Below are 22,569 nucleotides of genomic sequence, written 5' to 3' on the forward strand. Positions count from 1 at the left end.
ACAAAAATAGAAAAGGAAAAATTGCACTTCATTCCAACTTTTCAACACCAAAAAAAAAAAAAAAAAAAAAAAATTGTAAATTAATGTAAAAGTTATCAATCTTAATAATTAAAGTTATATGTTTTTTCATAAATTTATAAATATTTTGTAAAATTACCATCGATTTGCAATTTTTTCCCCCCCAAAAAAAGGGGGTGAATTACACTAATAGTCCCTATAGTTTGGAGCTCGTGTCACTTTGGTCAATGACTTTTCAATTGTGACACATTTGATCCCGAATTTTAAATCTTGTTCCAAATAAAAACAATTGAAGATATCATTAGATTTTTCAAGGGTAAAATCGTCAATTTCATAAAATATAAACTAATTTGACAAAAATAAATGTCAAACAAATATTTTTGAATTTTTAAAAATTATTTCTACCCACTAAAAATAAAATTATGTAAAATTGATAAATCTTTTAGAGATTTATTTATTTTTTTTACCAAATTAATTTTTATTATGTGTTTAGATGATGATCATGTAAAATTAATTTAAAAAAAATTAATCATGTAATTTTTATCAATTTTACATAATTTTATCATTGGTGGATAAAAATAATTTTTAAAAAATTAAAAATATTTTTTTGACATTTGTTTTTGTCAAATTAGTTTATATTTTATTAAATTAATGATTTTGCCCTTGAAATTAAACAATAGTATCTTCAATTGTCCTTATTTGGAACAAAATTCAAAATTCAGGATCAAATGTATCACAATTGAAAAGTCAGAGAACAAAGTGACACGAGTCCCAAATTATAGGGACTATTTGTGTAATTTGCCCCCCCCAAAAAAATAGGGAGATTGACCAAGAAATCCTATATTTTAGACTTGTAATCCATATAATCCCATATTTTTTCTTGGAATCCGTTTAGTCCTTTTGGATATGTAATGATTTATTTGATTGTCACATTAAAGTGTTACATTTGAAGAGTTACGTTAGAGTGTTACGTTTTGAAAAAGCACACTATGTTTTTAGTGTGTTATATTTTTTGAGTGTTACATTATACTATTATGTAATTTGAGAAATTTTTTAGTATGTTACGTTTGAGATATGTTACGTTTGAGAAAAATACACGTAATAATTTTTTTTTGGGAGTTTTACATTTGAGTGTTACATTTGAGTTTGATTATTACATTAGAGTGACGGAAACGTGATTTAAAAATTGAATCTAACCTCTCTACGATGATGTCCTCCAATGAGGAAGGGTGGAAACATCTACAAAATTATACTAAAATTTAAAATAAAATCTCACGGTAATGTTGTCAAAACAAACAAAAACTATGAATGTATTAAAAAATTCATGAGACTGATTGGAGTAATTGACTCTTATATGGATCTTTTTGATAATTTTTCCTAAAAAATAAGATGTGTAATGACAATTTTTTTTTTTTTTTTTTTTTTTTGGTGATGTAAAGTAAGGCCAAGTTTGGCATGTGGCGAAAAAGTCAAAAAGTCAAAAAGTTACTCAAAAAGTTAAAAAGTTATCACTATTCATCAAAAGTCAAAAATTACGACTGCACAATTCCCAATTTTAATTTTTCCCTACATACTAATTTATACAATTTTTTAATAAATATTTTTCCATAAAAAGTCAAAAAATTAACCCAAACAATCATATTTTTTTTCTCAACTTTTTAATCTAAAAAATAAAAAAATATACTTATTTAAATCATTCCAAACAACTCTCAAATAGAAACACCCTGCCTAGATGTTGCTTGAGTCTGCTTAACTTACCATAATTCCCTTGCATTGTGTTTCGGCAATTGGACCAATATGTCAGACATTCAGGGTAATCCACCTATATAGAACTACATTTTCACATGAATCTTGATAGTTGAAGCTTTTTTCTTGGTGCTCACTCACGTGGATGAATTTGTCAAACAATCTAACAAAGACTGGACTGGTAACATATAAAGCAGCATCAATTTTTTTTAGATAATTATTTGAGAGCATTTCATTTTAACCTCCAAATTTCACCTTAATGATCAATTACACTCCAAATTTAGTTTTAAATAATTTTAATTTTATCCTAAATTTTTTAAATCGTATCAATTTATCCTTTATCATCGCATTAAAACAAAAAAAGTAAAAAAAAAAAAATATTTTAACTCTAAATTTCAAATTATAGAGAGATTATTTGGATTGTTCTAAATAAGTGTATTTTTTGTCTTTTTAAATTAAAAAATTGAAAAAAAAATATGAATGTTTGAGTTAACTTTTTAAATTTTTATAAAAAAATATGTATTAAAAAATTATATAAATTAGTGTGTAAGAAAAAATTAATATTGAGAGTTATGCAGTCGTGATTTTTGACTTTTAATAAATAATGATAACTTTTTAACTTTTTGAGTAATTTTTTGACTTTTTTTTACGCTTCCCAAACTTCTGTGCAACCCTACAACTTCGGCGACTACCACTGCCGGCAGCTAGCCCTCCCCCTCCCTCTGCCACTGCAAAAGCAAGTGTAACCATTTTTTTTCTTCTTTTAAACTAGAAAGCAAGTGTACCTTAACAACAAAAATTACTACTACAATCAATCCTCTTTGCACCAGGAATGGTGGCAAGAACATGTTCAAGAGTCGAACAATTGCAGTGATGAGCCAATTCATGAGATAATTTCCTCAACCAAACAACCGAGTTCCTCCCCGTAATCAAATTCTTTGAAACACTCTGTTTCAAGCCACTAATAATCCAATCCATAACCTCTTCGTTAATTGGATCCAACCCGTAATCAACATGGTTTGGTAAAAGCCATCCATGAACAAACACAGATTCACCAGCAACAATAGTCAAAATATTTGCTAGAAATCGACTTGAAATCGGACCTTCAGGTCTCAACGCAGCAGCCCTAGCCCTAACTCTATCACTAATATCTTGTTTCAAATTAGGGAAAGCCAAAGGCAACCCACGATACAAATCCTTGGGTTTTCCCAACCCATCACAAAGACTCTTCATTGAGTTACCAACACAGGACCAATCAGCCCAAACCCTAAATTCATCGAGAAGGGTCTTACTAATGAACCTGAAATCGCCGTCGATATTCACGATTTTGTTATTTGCATTCATGGTGACGATTTTCCCACCGACTTTCGCAGCCTCGCGGTTGAGTTTCTCGAGAAAGTAAATCTTGATTTCGTCGCCACCACGATCGATGATATCATAGACCTGGCCGATCCAGCGGTCGGAAAGGTCGATGAGACCGGCGAGTCAAAGGGTTTTTTGGATTTTTGGAGGTCGCCGTGTAGATCGCAGATGGTGACGAGGTGGCCCAGCGAAAAGTATGTGGTCTGTAATGAAGGTGATGGGCTAGAGTTAGGGTTTGGAGGTATGAAGAGGCCACTGACTGAGAAGTCAACAAAGGTGTCGATGAATGAGGAGACAAGGTGAGAGAGGTTTTTCTTGATAATAGCTCGTTTGGTAGAGCTGTAGGAAAGTGATTATACCTTATAATTTAACAGTTTATAACTTATAATTATGAATATAAGTTAATTTTTGACTTATAAATTAAGATTCTTCTCTCCTACTCAAAGAATAAGTTGATTTTTGACTTACAAAAAGTTATAAGTTATATTGTTAAGCTGAATCAAACATATCAAAATAACTTAAATTAAGTTAAAAACTGAAATAAGTTAAAAATATATCCTACTAAACAGGGTCAATGTGTTGTGTGTCTGCCATTTTTTTTTTCCCTCTCTACAGTGTGTACGGTAAAAAAAGAGTCCAGATCCTCTGCAATTCTTTCCTCAAATCCTTTCCTGTAGTGCCCCAAAGCGACATCGTTTTGGGGCAAAACTTAAAAAAAAATATATAATCAGCAGCAGCAGATAAACCCTCCATTGTCTTCTCTCTTCTGGTTTACACACAGATTTTTGTCTTCTTCCTTCCTGATTTCTCTCAGTTCTTTCAATTCCACACATACATCTTATTGATTTGCAGAGGATCTGGACTCACTACGATAATTATATACAAAATTACAAGATGTATACAAAATTACTATACAAGTTTTTGAAGAGGATCTGGACTCACTCTGGTGTATAACTTTCACTACAATATATAATAACTTGATTTCCAGATCTGGACTCACTATGGTGTATAATTATACAAAATATAACTTGTATAATTAATTATTATATATTTTTGCAGAGGATCTGGACTGACTATGGTGTATAATTTTCACACATACATCTTTAGATATAATTTTTGTAGTTGATGATGATGCAAATCACCATCCTTCCCTAAAAACTACAAAGCAATTCCACTTCTCTGATTAAACCCACTTCTCTCTCTAACTTCTAAACCCACAAAGCAAACCCACATTAAACCACTTTTTAATTGTAGCCACCATATAAAGCAAACTCATCTCTTTTCTACTCTCAACTAAACCCACTTCTGTGATTTCAATTTTTTTTTTTGGTCAAATCATTTGTACATTTGTTTGTTTTGATATATATATATATATATATATTCTCTATGTTTGTCTAGATCTAGAAGGAAAAGAAAGAAAGGAAGAGGAAAAGGAAGGAGGGGGAGGTGTGGCTGTGGAGGACCGCCGGAAGAGGAGAACGATTGAGGGAGGGTCGTTGAAGGGATTGGGGGTCGTCGGAGCTGGTGGGGGAGGTGGCCAACAATGGGGCTTTGGTTTCAGATGTGTTTTATCTCCTGATGCTGTTTGTTTTTTTTGGGGCACTGGAGAAAGGGATTGCAGGAAGGGATTGCAGAGGATCCAGACTCGTAAAAAAATGGGGAAGATAAGTTATGGTGTTTGTTGTTAAGGTATACTTGTTTTTGCAGTGGCAGGCGGATGGGGGGCTAGCCGAGGAGAGAGGGTGAGTTTGAATAGAAAACAGTAAGTTTGAATCTATAATTTGAAATTTAAGATCAAAATATATATTTTTTAAAATTTTATTTTCTATTTAAATGTGATGGTAAAGAGTAAATTGATACAATTTTAAAAATTTTGGGAGTAAAATTGAAATTATTTAAAGTTTGGATGTGTAATTGATTATCGAGGCAAAGTTTGGAGGTTAAAATGAAATTTTCTCATCGATCAGCTCTGGGTCCCGAGATTAGTCGAGGCATGACACTCCGAAGGGATATTGGCCTAGACACTCAATTATCAAAAAAAAAAAAAAAGAAATTTTCTCTAATTATTTTTAATTAATTACTCTCAGCATTCTTATACTTACATAAAAAATTTATTTTCGTTGTTTTATTTTGAATTGTGTCAATCAATTAGGCATATTTTAATTCAAATTGCAATATCGTCTTTTCATCCATCTACCATTAATTAAAAGTTGAAGGGCCAAAATGAGACTTTGGTATAAGTGTAAAGACTAAAGTGACATTTTAGTAAAAGTGTAGGGTGTCAATGAGATGAGAAAAATGTTACGTATTGCTCATAGGATAAATTCCATCAATCTTATTAACGCAAACGGAAAGAAAGTTACAATTTGACCTAAAGTATAATAGTTGACTGTTATAATTGAAAAATAAAAAATAAAAATTAAATTCAATGTCAAACATAGGGATACAAAGTGAAATTTAGCTAGTTTTTTTGGTAAGTAAACTATTAGTACCTAGCTCCCAAAAAAAAAGAAAAAAGAAAAAGTTAGTGCTATTTTTTTGAGGGGGAGGGGGAATGAGTGTTAAAATGGCCCGTAGCCCGTGGGTGGCTTGTTTGGGCCTGGGCCCTAGCTCAGCCTAAGCCCTTGGGCCTAGCCGTGGGCCATCATTTTAAATCTCGGCCCGATCCATTGGCCTGACTCATTGGCCCACTTAAAGCCTGGTCCGAAAACTAGTCCGCCCGAGCCCCAGTATCTTTTTTAGTGGAAAATAATAAAATTTTAGTAGGAAAAATTTTAAAAAACAAAAAAACAATGGTCAGGCCCGACCAAGTTCGTAGCCAGGCTGGAGGTCTGGCTCGCCTAAGGCCCGAATATCCCTGGTCTGGGTCTAGTTTTTTGGCCCGTGACTCAGACCGACCTGACTCAAATTTTGGCGACATTGGTCGGGTCGTGCCTGAGCTAGGGTGGACCCCTGGCCGGGTCAGATTTACACCCCTAAGCGAGTTGATTTGTTTACAGTAATAAAGCATTGTTCACCCCATATTGGTCAGCTTGTTGACAAAATCCCCAACCTTGTTGAAAACATACATCAGTAACATATGAAGGTGGCGTTGTTTACAGTAATAAAGCATCATTCACCCCATACTGATTAGCTTGTTGACAAAATTCCCAACCTTGTTGAAAACATACATCAATACCATATGAAGGGGGAGTTGTTTACAGTAATGAAGCATTATGCACTCCATATTGGTAAGCTTGTTGACAAAATCCTCGACCTTGTTGAAAACATACATCAATAACATATGGGTGGTTGGTAACTTGGCAAAAGCCTTGGGATTAAGTCTCCAAGTCCCAGTTTCAAAACTTCATTGGGCCAATCTCCTGGAGGTAGCACAGTTAGTTAGAAGGTTATCCTCAAGTTGTTGCTACCACAGCATCTGGTGTGGGTCCAATACTCCCAAGCTGTGCAAGTCTTGACTTCTGTGTGAATCCTAATTTAAGTGGAACTTGTCTTGGGAGGTCTGTGCGAATCCTAACTTAAGTGAAGCCTGTCTAGGGAGGTTGGGACAAGTTTCCAAGTTATAGTCTCCTTTCTCAAAACGGACAATAAGCACCTTGGTGATCTTTGCAAAGGGCATTACCCTGGATCTGTGAGAAAGTGAAAGGATTTTCCTATAACAAAATACGACAATACTACGTAGCTCAAATTTTGTGGCTCAAAAGTGGCTCAAATGGCCAAAACGACGTCGTTTGGAGTACAGAACAACATAAAAATAGCCAAAACGACGTCGTTTTGGCCATTTGAGCCATTTTTGAGTCACAAAATTTGAGTTACGAAACATTTTTTAACAAAATATATATATATATATATATATATATTAACAAACCAACTAAAAACTTATGCTTCTTGTTTTTCACATGTACAAGTGTGAGCACACGTGATGTTTTTCACATGTACAAGTGTGAGCACACGTGAAGTAACTACGGAGATCGGAAAAATGAAAAAAATTTTGAGACATAGTGGGTGTTTGGGAAGTGAGTTTTTTTTGTAAGTTTTTTTAGTTATAGGATATTATTAGAGAAATTTTTTTTTGTATTTGAAAATATAGTTGATTTTTTTTGTGGTTGGATGTGATATTTGTATGAGAAAAAGTGAAATGATTATGTGGTTTGATGTGATATTTTGTTTGGATTTTTTTTTTTTTTTTGGTTTTGTAAAATATTTGTCTTATAGTGAAAAAAACAAAAAAAAATTCAAAAACTAAGGCATAACTTAAAAAAGTTAAAAAGTCACTATCTTATTTAAGTCACATCACCTCTCTACCACATCACTTCAAACCCAACTTATACCCAACTTATATTTCATAAAAAATCAAAAAATACACTTATTTAATTTATTCCAAACAACCCCAAAGTTCCCAAACACCCCGGCACAAAAAAAACATGATATAGAGAAGTAATATCAATCACAACCGGCACATGATATTATTATTTAGAAAAAAAAAAAAAAATACAATTGAGAATAGTGAATCTGATGTATCAGAAATAGTATAATATTACTATTACAACAGTGCTAGAGACCTCTAAAAAGGCATCTCTAAACCCACCTCTAATGAGGTGGAAAAGCAAAAAAAAAAAACAAAAAAAAAATCAAGACACATGATTGGCTGTGGCAGTGGGGGACCCACTGCCACATCACTAGTGGTACCTCTAAATTAGAGGTCTAAAGCATTTTTGATTACTATTATAGTTGATAGAGATAAATTTACTTGGCCATAGCTAGCACTGAAAGACCACCATATAAAGTGGTCGAGCATAGTAAAGCTGAGCAAATTGGCTAAGATTGAAGAATCTGACCTTGGTTGTGTTTTTTTGAAATACACTTTTTAGAAAATTTTATTTTTTTATTTTTCGTATTTTTTTTATTTTTACTGAAATTTTTAAATATTTTAAGTAATTTTTTTTTATTTTTTAGACATACCTAACATAAATATACTTAAAAAGTAAAAAATTTATGAAAAAAATCTTTTAAAAATTCACTAAATACCAAAAATACAAAAAAAAAGACGAGAATTCAGTACATTTTTTATATTGTTATGTATTTATTAAATTTTTAAAATATTTTTTCATAATTTTTTTTATTTTTTAAATACATCTAAGTAAGGTACATCTAAAAAAGTAAAAAAAATGTTTAAAATTTTAAAAATATTCACTAAAAACAAAAAAATACGAAAATCAAAAAACTGAGTTTTCAAAAAACTTAATTTAAAAAATTCAAACCAAACACACTGATTGAAACTCAGCTTAAGTTAGGTTGAAACATAGTTAAGCTCGAATTGTAACTCAATGTGTTTGTCGAATTCCAAGTCGAGTTAAATCCGAATTACTTGAGTTGTCCGAATTGCAAATAAATTTAATTTAATTTATATATATATTTTTTTATTTTTTGGTATACGTGTGTGTGGCTAAATTATTAATTTGTTAAAATTAGACTTTATTTGCATTTTGTTAGAAAATCATTAATAACATCAAAACAAATAATTTGTAATCTTTACAATTTATGAGTGAAAATAAAAAAAATGTAAGATTTTGTATTGTGTTACTAGTTTATATAATTTATATTTGATAGGGTAAATTACAAATACACCCCTTGAGTTTTGTTTAAAATACAGATTAGCCCATGTGGTTTGAAAAATTACAAATACCTCCTTATTAGAATTTTTTATTTAACAGAATTAATTAAAAAAATAAAATTCATGATTGCTCTCCCAAATAATATAAAATTACCTAAATTATTAATTAAAATATATTTTTGACATCATTAAAAATTATTAATTGACTTGATGATTTATTAATAAAAGGGACAATTTGTTATGAAGTTAGAAATCTCAGGGGGTGAAATGTGACTTTCAAAATCACAGGGGACTATTCGTATTTTAATAAAATCTTAAGGAGTGTATCTGTAATTTATCATTTTATATATCTATATATATAACAGATTTCGGGTTGTTTGATATCTTTATCAAAATTCGTTCAAATTTAATTTGAATTTCAGAAATTTTGTCTAAACTCATGCTGAATTTAAAAATATTTTATCCAAACTATAAAAAAATTAGACTTAAACTCGAATTGCTCAGGCTGAACCATCTAAAATGCACCCTTACCTTGGAGGGGTGGACCAACATCACATTGGTATCCTTGGATAGCTTTTATTAGTGAGGATCAATAACTAATATTAATAGTTGATTGGAAATCAATTTGAGCAATTTCTTGCATCAACAATAACAAATTTTTATTCGATGTAGAGATACGAAGTGTATGTTTATATATATACACTAATGATGATTGCATACATAATTCTCGTGCAAATATAATTAATTTGTTATTTTAAAAGATAATTTTCAAATTTATCATGATCTCTCTAAAGCGAAATTATAAATTAACTAACGACTTACATTTTTAAGAGTGATTCATGATGTTGCTATAAATTTTTTGGGAGAAATAAATAAGTCCTTGAGATTTTTTTTAAAGAATTAAATAAAGTTAGAGAGTCTTTTTTTTTTTTTTTCTTCTTTCGTGGGAGAACTGAATAAAAGTCATTGTGAGAATTTTGATAAGGGATTAAGAGATGATATTTTTTAACAGGTAATAGGACTTGTTTGGGATTTGATTTTTTTTAGTAAAAGAAAAAAGTTAATGTATTTATAAATAGCTTTTCAAAATTGTATTTAAAAAAAAAAGTGAATAACTATTGTGTGTATACTCTAAAAAAAAAAATATTGTGTAAATGATTTAAATTTTTTTTTTACTTTATAAATTTTTAAACAAAAAATTCAAATTCCCAAATATGATCTCAATCTATAAAGATTACTAGAAACTTGAAAGCATGTCAAATATATCGGTCACATTTCAAAATGTACCTATTAAACCTTGATTATGTATTACTAATTTTTAGTACATATACCACATTTCAATAAAACGGTTTTTCTTTTTCTTCAGTAAAACAGTTTGAAATTCTAACTATTACATAATGCATATATACAAAGAAATATAATTTAATTAACATTTGGTTAGTAATTAAATACATATGGGACGGACTGGTAAACTTTGGGGGGCATGACCCAATCTCAATTTTCTGAGTATTCTTTCATAATTGAATTCCATTTTCAATAAAACATGGCTGTGAATGGCATTTTAAAATCAAAATTCCTGTGTAAAACCTCCCCTTTGAATAAATCAGTTTCAATTTTTATTGCATGGTCCATTCAAAAGCACGAGGAAAGTTTTAGTGTACCAGTAATGTGAAGACGTAGTAATCAATTAATAATTACAACTTTTTATATATAACTATCTTGCCACATATATATGAGGTCATGTTTGGCAATATCTTTTTTTTTTTTTTTAATACCTAAAATAGTCAATAGAGACAAAAAAAGACTAAAATAGTCAATAAGATAAAATGTTACATCCTATCATCAATTAATCATTTTTTTCCTCATAACGACCTAATCAACTACAAAAAAATTCATAAATCAGTTCAAATATATATTTTTTCTATCTCATAAAATAGTTAAAAAATCAATTAAAGTAGTTAAGTTTTTAAATGACATCGTAATATCACTGTTTTGTTTTTTAAAAAAATTTCAAAAAAAGAGAGCTGAACTTTTTTTCCGAAAAACAGAGAGCAATGAGTCAATTCAAAATTTCAAACCTCGATTAACAAAACATAGTAACTAACGCCCTCGCTGATCAAAAAAATAGTAACTAGCGCCCATAATTTTCTCCTATATTTTTATATCAAAATACCAAAATCATCTTCATCTAAAAAAAATTCATATGAACAAGGGCATTCTTGGAATTCAGTTATTTGAAATTTCTAACTGGTGACACATTCAAACTCAATAAATCATATTCATTAGCCCGCCACGAAACCTCTTATAGGGTCCGTTTGGGAAGGGCTTTTCCGGGCTTTTTTGGCTATTTTAGTCATAAAAGACAAAATAGGCTATTTTAGCTACAAAAAACAAAACTTCACATCCGACCCATAATCATTATATTCTTTTTTCACAAAAAAAAGTCAAAAAAGCCAAAAAATCTTTCCCAAACCAAGCTTTTTAGCCTAGGTTAAAATAGCCAAAAAGGCCAAAAAGTCAAAAAGTCAACCCACTTCCCAAACGGAAGCTTAATTTATAGAAAAATTTATGTGTTATATCACATTATATTAAAAGTTTATCGTGATTATGTAATGAATGATGTGGTGTAATTGTTACAAATTATTTATAATAAAAAAAGTTACGACTCATTTTGATGAAAAAATTGCGACTTGTTATAGGACATACATGCACTTTTGTAAGAAACCGTAGAGTTGAACGACGTAATTGTGTATCTGATCAATAATATTTTGTGAAAAAATTGGATCATACGAGCATATTACCTTTGTTACTGGGGGAGCATATAACTAACTTTATGTTTTAATATGATATAATTATTACTCCTAATGCACTAAATTACTCTCTTATATATTCACAGTAATCTTGTTTGGCATGGACGTAGAAGTTATTTTTTTAGCAGGTTAAAAAGTTATTTTTAGTGATTTTTTTTTTTAAATTTTGTCCAAAAAAATTTACAAAAAAAAAAAAACCAAACTATTTTTGGTTTTTTTGGGTCCTCTTTAAAAAAAAAAAAAAAATTTTAGTCTGTCTAATCAAATGGAACCTAAAAGCTTAAAAAAGTTTCAATTGTTTTGGAATAAATTACATTAGTGGTCCTTACATTTTGCCTCTTATGTCATTTTAGCCCCTGCACTTTCAATTAACTTTATTTAGACTTTTAATTTTAAATTTTGTGTTAATTTGGTCCAATTGATAACACTGTTAATGTTTTTGACGAAAAATGGTCACTGAATTGCTTGAGATTGACTCATTGAGTTGAGTAAATTTATAATTGACCCTGAAAAATAATATATGTCACTTATATGCATATTTTTCATTAAAAAATATTAACAATTGTAAGCAATTGGACTAAATTAAAATAAAATCATAAATTCATAATTAAAATCAAACTAATTGAAATTATAAGGACCAAAATAACACAAAAACCATAATACATATCGTAATTTGTCCATTTTTTTTATATATAAAAAAAAAATCACTAAAGAAAAAAAAAAAAACCCAATAAAAACCCCCCAAACACCCACTAATCAAAACACACCAGGAAGGACTTTCTTTTAAAATTGCTTAAAAAGTCAAAATTTTCATTAATAAAGAATTTCTTAACAATTACTAAACACATAAAAAAATTAATTCTAAAAAAAAAAAAGCAAAAAAAATAATTAAAAACAATTGTCAAACTCTCAGAATCTATCAGTATCTTTTTTCCCTTGTATGAGATAACAAACAAGCACGCAAGGAAAAATGACTAGTTCAAAATGAGCTTTGGTCAACACGTAAGCTCTTCTCTAATACTATTCCAAGTTTTCTCATTCAAAGTGTTTTTCACCTTTTCCAAGTAGTAGACCCCAACAACACATCCATAAGCTACTTCTTACTATAAATACTTCAAACCACCCATTCCCCTTTTATCAAACACACCTCCAACTACCCATATCTCTCATCCAAAAAAACACCTACCTCTCCCTTCCTCCCTCTCAAAGATTTTTCAATTTCCCGACAATCGAAGATGTATTTCCAGCGACAAAACACACTCTTGATCATCATGATTGTGATCTTTGTCACCATTTTGTGCCACGCCAACACCCATGTTGGAGCAACGAGGGAGTTGAAGTCGCCACCATCATCGGAGTTTGTGAGCGGTGCAAGTGAAAGCCACCTTGCGACATACCCATCAACGTACTATGAGAAAGCCAAGCTCGCCATGGCTACTTGGCTCGAACGCTTACCCTCGGGTCCTAGCCCCAGTGGTCCAGGCCACTAACAAATCATATATCATGTTTTTTTAGAGCAAGGATCCTCTAGAGTTTTTTTTTTCCTAAAGTTTCCAACAGTGGTGCATTGTGTGGTTGAGATTTAATGACAAGTCACATCAATTTTTCAACATTAAATCTCAACCACACAATACATCACTTTAGGAAACTTTAGGAAAAAAATACTCTAGAGGATCCTTGGTGGTTTTTTTAAGGCCATGCCTTGCCATGCCACAACAAGTATACCATTTGTTTGTTTTTGTATTTGTTTTTTTTATTAAATATATGTGTGCACGGAAAATTGTATCTATGATCAAATTATGTGCACTTATAATTTTTTATAAGAAATAAATACAAGAACACGATATATACACATATATACAAGTGTAAATGAATAAGCAAAATTCTTTTATTTGTATTATCTGATGAGTTCATTTTTAGTTAATTCTCATACCTGGTTTTTTTAGATTATGGTTTTTTTATTTTTTTTATAAAAAAAAAAACAAAATGCCGCTCCCTACGACTGGTTTAAAACATGCTAGCAAAACTGATATCAAATGCCATAAAAAATACAAGTGAAGCTCTTCCTATCTTTTTTGAATGTGGTGAAACTCTTCTTATCGCGAATTGATTTTAGAAAAGAGGATGAAACTTGGTCCCATATATTGGTTATGGGTTAACTTATGCATGGCTTTGTTTGTAATTTTTTTTATATAATTTAAAAATAAAATCCATTAAAAAAATATATGAGTTAAAAAATAATTTGACTTTTCTGCTTGTTTTGTCTTCAGTGTATTTTTTGAAGATTTAATGTTAGAGTTTTTATTGATAAATCTTATTTAGGAGTGTTCTAATCCAAGAAATCCATGAAAGAAATTTATAACCTGCTTAGTCTCATGTATTTATACATTTATTCCATAAGATTCTTTTTCATGATTTACACTATTTTATTAGACTCTTATACCCTTATATTTAATGTTGATATACATCAATTACACACCACTATTTAATGTTGCTATATATTACACATAAAAAATTAAACATGGTTCTTTATTGATTGCCATTATGTTTTGGTAGTTCCCATGCATCCAAATGTTGACTGTACGTGATGACGTGAATGTCCACATCAGATGGCGTGAATGTGAATGTTCACATTAGATCACGTGAACGTTCACATTAAAACATATGAATATGAATACAAATGTTAATGTTTATAATGTTAATATCAGATGACGTGAATATTCACACTAAAACATATGAATGCGAAAACAAATATTAATATTCATAATGTTAATATCTACATTTTAGAATTCATGTGAACATTCACATTCATATGTTTTTGTGTGAACATTCATGTTATATTTATATTCAAATGAAAGTTGAGGATTGTGGTTGTGTAATTTGATGCAATAACATCACCTTTATCACAACGTCATCTGATATAAACATTTATATTCACGTCATTTGATGTGAACATTCACATTCATGTCATCTAATGTGAACATTCACGTCATCACGTACAATTAACATTTGGATGCATGGAAACTATCAAAATATAATAACAATCAATAAAAAACCATATTTATTTTTTTTTTGTGTGTAATATATATCAACATTAAATAGTAGTGTGTAATTAATGTAATTTTTTTTGAGTAAAGATATAATGACAATCAACATTAATGGGGGCATGAGAGATTTAGAGTATTTTGGTCTTCTTATCTCGAATAAGACCTAATAGAATAGTAAAAAAGAATATGAATTTGATGGAATAAAACTCTTAAAAATACTGAAAGTAAAAATTTTGACACAACTCCATTTTTTTTTAAAGACAACAAAATAAGAAAAAAAAAAAATTCGACTTCTTTTAGATTGATTCCAAACTCACTATTCAGTATTATAATGAATGATATAGCAGTCCTACAATCTTAGAAAAAACAAATCCCTAAAAAACACATTCAATGATTGAGATTAATTTAATATATCAGCTCTACTATAAAAAAATATATATCTCAACCACACTATTTTTTTTTTATTCAATTCGTGACCTATAATTTTGGATTCGTGGACTTTTTGTAAGAATTTATTCTTAATTAGGCTGTCATTGACTATATTTTGTTTGATTTGTGAAAAACGGGTTGAACGTGATTCAGATAGATTGACTGGTATGAACCCAAAATTATTATTGTGATCCATAAAGTTTGGGCCATGGTCATCTTAGTGTATATATTATTTTATATGTGGATATGTGATATGGAGGTGTAAGGCCTGTTTTAAGTTATTTGGGTTCCTTAATGGGAGGGCCCAGTAATTGTTTTATTTAGGCCCAGTCCCCTCTCCTATCCTTATTAGGGTTTACATATATCTATATATATGTAGATCAAAGGGTTGTCAGCCCCATTGAAAAGACAACATAAAGATTAGAAGAAGGAGGGGAAGAGCTGGTGCTAAGGTTTTCCGATTGTGAATACCATCATCTTTCAAAGAAGCAAAACTCAAGACAATAACGGAATCAAACGGTATGTATCGAAATTTATGTTTGAGTAGTTAATTATATTCATAGTGTTTTGATTTCTAGTATATAGATCTTATATTCTTACACTTTTCTCATAATAATATATGAGTTTGATGGTCACATCTATGATTCCCACATATATTTTATTTATTTATTTTTTCATTGTTTGAACTTTGGGTATCATTCCTTCTCAATTGCAAAAAATTATTAAATGTCGTATATTACTTCACACCAATTATCATTTGTTAGTTTTTATGTTATATTATCTCTTAAAATACCAAAACAATCACTACAAGAAATCGCACTTTTACTGATTAAAAATTTGGTCGGCAAACGTCAATTTTCAGTCGGCAAAAGTTATTTGCCACCAATTTTTTTGGTCACCACTTTGGTCGCCAATTGAGGGTCGACAAAAGTAATTAGCGACCAAAACTTTTGTTAGTCGGGAAAAAGTTGGATTTACTGACTAAATTTTTGGTCGCTAAATATATCATTACTGCAACTAATCCATTTAGTTGGTAAAACACTTTAGTTGTAAAAAGTGACATATTCCTGACCAATCATGTTAGTTGCCAATTGTCACATTTCACGACCAAACATGTTAGTCGCCAAAAGTCACAATTTGCGACCAATAGATTAGTCGCCAAAAGTCACATTCCACGACCAAACATTTTCCGACAAAATTGTTTGGTCAGCCATTGTCTGTCAATGCATTTAGATATCAAAATGGCATCATTTTGATATCTGTGACTAAATTGTATTGGTCGCTAAAAGATTATACTGTTCTCGCCCAATTTTTCACCTCCTGCCTATATTTTTAGCGACTAATATTTTAAATTGGTTGCAAAAAATCACTTTTTTGCAACAAAATTACTTTAGTCTGTAATAGTATCAACTTTTAGCTACAAATTTTTTTTTGGTCGGTAAACGTCATTTTTTTGCGACCAAAATTTTTTTAGTCGACAAATATGTAATTTCTTGTAGTGAATGATAATCGATTCTACTTACTAACCAACCGAATGTGAATTGGGACATCACATGATAATTGTTTAAAACTGCCAAATAACATTTTCTAGTGGCGTTTGACAATTTGACATGCTGCATAGAGCACACACAACCCATCACTGTTGGACTTGTGCTTCTATCCTGGGCCAACAAGATTTCCTAGACGTCAAAGTGTAATCCAACTCTAGTGTCATGAAGGACCAGGAGATGCCTTTCTTTGCCGGACATACTCTGTCGTCTTTGTAGAATAATATTGTAGTTGATGTAAAAATGCCTCTAAATTCTTGATTGGAGATAACACACTGAATGCCATGTATACATTAAAAAAATTGAATTCAAGTGAATATCTTTGTATTTATAAAAAAATGGATAATTCTATTTATAACTCTTTGTATCCTTAAAATTTTAATTATTTTTTTTTATTTTATAATTTCTATAATTACATTGTTACTCTCATCCCTACCTTTCACTCTTCTACTTACACCCAAAACCTAAAAAACCTCAACTTCTTCCACCATCACCTTTGACCACCATTCTGCCACAGACGCCACTCATTTTTTTGTTGTCTCACCACCATGACCATCACTGCCATCATGACCACCACCTTCGCAGCCTCTCATCACCACAACCATCACTTCCTCTATCGTTCTATCGTCGTGACCATCACCACCGCCGTAACCACTTCATTTTTGTTCCCCATCACACCTACCTCCATCTCAATGGAGGAAAGGCCTCACAGTGGTCAGAGATGAATTTCAATTTTTTCTCGATGCACCAGAACCAAACAAAACTAAATAATCATTGAACAAAAACAAGTTGCATAGACAACAAAAACCAAACAAAATTGAAATACATCTACATCCATTGCCAAACATACAAACCTATCATATTCTGGATCCCATAACAGGACACACCTTGCATGTTTGGTAGCCACAACTGAACAAAGGCTATGTTTTTGGTGAATTAAGCTTTAATAGTTCGTAAAACTTACGATTGATGGTGAGGGATTAGGTAGTAGCTGTTGGTAAGAGAGGCTGGGTAGAAGGGAACGACGGTAGCAGAAAAGAAGGGTAAGGTGGAGAGGGGCTGGGTGAAGGAGAAGGGTGATGGCGAAGAGGCAACAATTGGTAATGGATCGGTGGTCGGAGGTAATGGTGGAAGAAGTTAGGCTTTTTTAGGTTTTGAGTGTAAGAAGAAGAGTGGATGGTAGGGATAGAAGTAATAATATATAATACAATTATAAAAATCGTATTAAAAAATTAAAATTTTGAGGATGTAAAGAGTTAGTTTTGTGATGTGTAAGTTAAGGGTGGCTCTACTTACACCCCAAATATTTGGTTGAGCACTCCAATTTAATGAAACTTTTTTATTACTATTAAGTCCTTATTTAAAATGACTAAAAATATTTGACATTGGAAAAAGTGTAAATCAAAATGTTTTGGACACCCCATTCATCATCGGCCCCAATATTTCTTATTTCTCTCTTGTCTTCTTACTTGCTTCACTTTGCATCTTCATACCTATCCCTATTTGCTTAAATCCATCATTCTTGCATTATATTTCATATTGAAATCAACAATGGACAATATATAAGATATTTCCAAACAATTTTCTATAAATAAAGTAAATTTTCATTTAATGTTTATTGTTTTTCGTTGTTTGATTTACGAAATTGATTGGAAATTCAATACCGAACAAATTATGTTTGTTCGGAAACTTATTTCCAAACAAAATTCATATATTCAACAGTGAGTATCCAAACATATTTCATTTGTTCGGCATTGAGCATCTGAAGAAACTTCATAGGTTCAGAATTAGGTATCCAAATATATATAATTTGTTTGGTATTGAGTATCTGTCACGACCCAAATCCACCCCTATAGGTTTAGCATCATAACTGGCCAGTAATATTGGGATTACTGAAGGCCTCTGAATAGATTAAACAAAATTAAAAGGGCTAGCGGAAGCAAATATCAAATACAACGTTTATAGAGCTATGCAGACATACATGAGACAGAAAATTTAAAACTTATATATATATATATATATATATATCTATGTGTGTGTGACGTCATATTTATGTTAGTCTTACGTTACCATCACAGATACAGTCAAAGGAATTTAGCCTTGAATACAGGGTTTACAAGAACTGAACTGTTCAGACAAATAGAAGAAAACAAAAACTTAAAACTTGTTTGCAGAATCATGACCACACTTTAACTCAGGAACCTCCCTAGGAGGCGTTGTGGTTGGCTAACAAAACTGATCTCCAAGCAATCATCACTGAGCCTGGTCACGAGCCTGATCACGAGCCTGATCACCTATATACATTAATAATACAGTGAGCTAGACCCTAGTGAATAATAACAGAGTAAAGGGTTTAATGAATGATGTTCGTAACAGATTTAGAGATCAGAGTTTAGAGTCAGAAACAGATTCATATTCATAGTTCATAGAGAATCATACGTGGTACATCCATTAACGCTAATAGAACAGTTGACCCATTTATATGGGACGTAAACAGTTGGCTCATGTGCACAGAGACGTTCATAAGGATCTATACCAATTGACCCATGATCACATAAGACATACAGTTGACTCATGATTACATGAAACGTTCAGTTGATTAATGATTACATGAGATGTATACAGAGTAGGTAATAAATATCACATGATGCTAAGGATGCCATGAATACATTTTAGAAATCTGGACAATCATTCACTCATATAGAAAATAGCATTTCAGAAAACAGATCATTTCATATCATCAGAAAATAATTAAAGTCAAATATAGCTTTACAAAGTTATTACTCACAGATAGCTCCAATGGCAGAACAGTCAGAACAGATGGATCAGACGATCTATGGTGCGTGACCTACACAAACACATAGTGGATACATATTAAAACACATGCTCGGAAAACACTTAACTCATTTTTTTTTTTTAAATTTATCTTAGTTTGTTTCTAATCCTTACCCTTATTATTATATCTTAATTAAGGCTTAGGAATGCTTAAGATGCAATGAGGATGTCAAAATGTACTTTGAAACACTTAGTCGAATTTTCAAATATCGGGCAGTTCGCTCGAGTACAACTTTGGTCGCTTGCGCGGAACCATTAGTCTGCAAAACTTCTAGGAGCTCTCGTTTTATGTTCGAACTCAACTTCTAGTCACTCAAGCCAAGGCTAAAAAATAAGAGTGGTTACTTGAGCGCAGGTTCTGTCGCTCGAGCCAACACCCAACTCTGCAAAAGTACTAGGAGTTCGCATTCTTCGCTTGAGTGCAGATTCCACTGCTTGAGCGAAGAATGTAAATTCTAGAATTTTCAGGTTGCTCTCCAAGCTTCAAAACACAATTCTAACGCATCAAAACACATCCTTTGGGCCCAAAACTTGAGAAAACATGTCTAAACTTGTATAACATCATGAATTGAAAGCCGTTTCGCAAAATCAAGGTCCAAAAGCAAGCAAATTGTTCAAAGTCAAACTTGAAATGTACACATATAGAACATGCATGTAATCCTTTGAATGTAAACCCTCCAAATCATGATCAAATAAAGTAAAATGATAGAAAACATGAAGAATTCCCAAAACTAAGTTAGAATTGTTACATGCATGAGAGAATTTCTTAGAAAACATGCTCAAAATGTAATGAAATGCACATGCATGTATGAATTAATTCTCAAGTCTACTCATTAGCTTAGTTCATGTCTTTAATCTCTAATTTCCTTGAATTCATGCATTAAACAACTCTATTTCACAATGAAAAGGGTGAATTCCTACCTTAAGTCTTGAACTCTCAAGTGTAGAAACTTAATCTTCCAAGTTCTCTTCAATTCCCTCTAAATTTCTAGCAATTCTCTTATTGAGTTCAATTTCTTCCTTCTTTCCCTCTCTCCCTGCATTGGCCTCGTAAAGATGAGAAATGAATTTGTAAAACAGTCTCAAGCTCTAGAATTAGCCTTATATAGGCTTGAATAGTGGGGCTAAATTAATCCTATCTTAACTTAATCAATTATCCTTATTCTATTCTAATTATTTGGTTCCGAATTGAATTCTAATTAAATTTACCTTAACATTCCAAAAATTTCAAATTACACATTAACCTATGCAATTTTGTGATCAGATGCCGATAAAACTTTCAATTCGCATACTGAAACAGAAATACAGACATATATTTCTATATCAAACAGATATAAACACAAATAACACAATACACATGCAATTAACTCAGAATTTCCTCTTAATTACTTATTAGGCATTCTTAATCATGGTTTAGTGACCAATCATAGTTCAGGGTTGTTACAATATCCAAATGAAAATGCTACAATTAATTTTCTATTGTTCGAAATTGAGTATTCAAAAAAATCTCATGAGTTCAGAATTAAGTATCCAGACATATATAATTTGTCCGGCACTGAGTATCCAAATGAAAATGTTGTAACCAATTTTCTATTGTTCGGAACTAAGTATCAGGATATATTTAATTTGTTTAGCATTGAGTATCCGAAGAAACTTCATACGTTCAAAATTAAATTTTCGAACATTTATAATTTGTTTGGCACATAATGTCTAGATGAAAAATGTAACAACCCTCACTTTGTCTTAGTCATGCTCACCTGCATTTGCATGATCTTTGTCTTGCTTAAACTTGCATTTTTGCGGACCTTGATTTGTTTTGTCTAAGTGTTACTTGCATGCTTTGTTTCTTGCTTGGTGTGTGTTAAGCCAAGGTAATCTTAAGCCTAGTTCACGCCTTTGAACCTCTTACACCTAGGACCATCTTGAAACCACTTTGGTTGACCTCCACCTTCACCCTGGCATATTGGCCGAGATGTGTATCATCTAGGCCGAGATGTTATCATCTAGACATCCTAGATCTTTGACCCTTGCACCTAGTGATCTTGTTCTGGGACTGATATGACCAAGACCGAGGTGTGGTACATCTAGGCCGAGGTGTGGCACAACTGGGCCAAGTGTTATCCTTCCTAGCCAAGATCATTGAGACCTTACTTGTCGAAGCTTATGTCTCGATCCGAGGTCATTGCCTTGTTAGAGTACCCATGTCACCTTACTTGTTGTATACACTTTGTTATACTCTTGTCTTGTCATTCTGTCACCTTTTAAGGAGAGCCAACCAGTCGTTGCCACGTGTCCCAGCTGAGGGTTAACTCAGCCGACAGAGAGAAAAAACATATCATTTTGTCATATCCTTGCCTTTGAAGAGAGAGAAGCTCTAGGAGGAGGAATAAGTTCTTAGAGTGAGAGAGTTAAATTCCAAGCTTGATCCTTAGAGTTTGAACCGTTAGATTTGCATCTTGAGGTCAGATTCTTGATCTACTCTTGTTGTCCTTTACGTTAATCCGATCACATTGCATGATCTAGCACGAATCATGAGCCATGTATTGATTTAAAGCTTGTTTTAGAAAGAGAAAATGATGTTCTTGTGTCCTTGAAATAAAACCATGTTTTGATCCGAAAGTTTGTAACAAATTCCATCTTTTTGTGTTTGTTTTCATAAGATCTTCAAGTATGGATACCCAGGTCCATTTTTTCGAACTCATCTCATGAAATCTCAGATTTTGAATAAAGAAGTTATGATTCTAGCATTCATGTTCTTCATGTTCTTCAAAAAAAGAAACCCAGAATTTCCAGACTCCGTTTCCCTGAATGTGGTCATCGAGACCACACCTCGGCCAAGAGGTGTGGGACCTCGGCCAAGACCTGGTTGGTACCCAGCATGTTTTCCCGAGATGAGAAATAGTGTTTTAACTCCCAGCACGTGTTTTGCTTTGTCTTGACTTAGTTTTGAAAGAAATGCCGAGATCATTTACACTCATGCAAAGCTTGTTTTAGGAATGCATTTCATATCCATCTTTGAGCATCTCTTCTTGTCTTCTTGAAAAGCATTCAATGGGATTTATTATGTACTTGTAGGCCTTGGATCCTTGCTTGTAATCCCCACACCCGAAGAGCTATGTGAGTGGTATTTTTAATAAAGCTATGTTATAAAGTTTTGATAA

The 22,569-nt window shown here is 31.7% G+C and overlaps 1 pseudogene across 1 annotated transcript; it reads right to left on the reverse strand.

The window, feature by feature from the left end:
• Positions 1 to 2,536: 2,536 nt before the first annotated feature.
• On the reverse strand, positions 2,537 to 3,819 carry LOC114276238 (shewanella-like protein phosphatase 2 pseudogene; annotated as a pseudogene). The gene is made up of 2 exons (XR_014363338.1): positions 3,749 to 3,819; positions 2,537 to 3,465 (listed from the first exon to the last, which is right to left on the reverse strand). The product of XR_014363338.1 is annotated as a shewanella-like protein phosphatase 2 pseudogene (transcript).
• Positions 3,820 to 22,569: the final 18,750 nt, after the last annotated feature.

This window comes from Camellia sinensis, chromosome 1, assembly GCF_055761805.1.
Source record: "Camellia sinensis isolate YWXY chromosome 1, ASM5576180v1, whole genome shotgun sequence".
Lineage (NCBI taxonomy): Eukaryota > Viridiplantae > Streptophyta > Magnoliopsida > Ericales > Theaceae > Camellia > Camellia sinensis.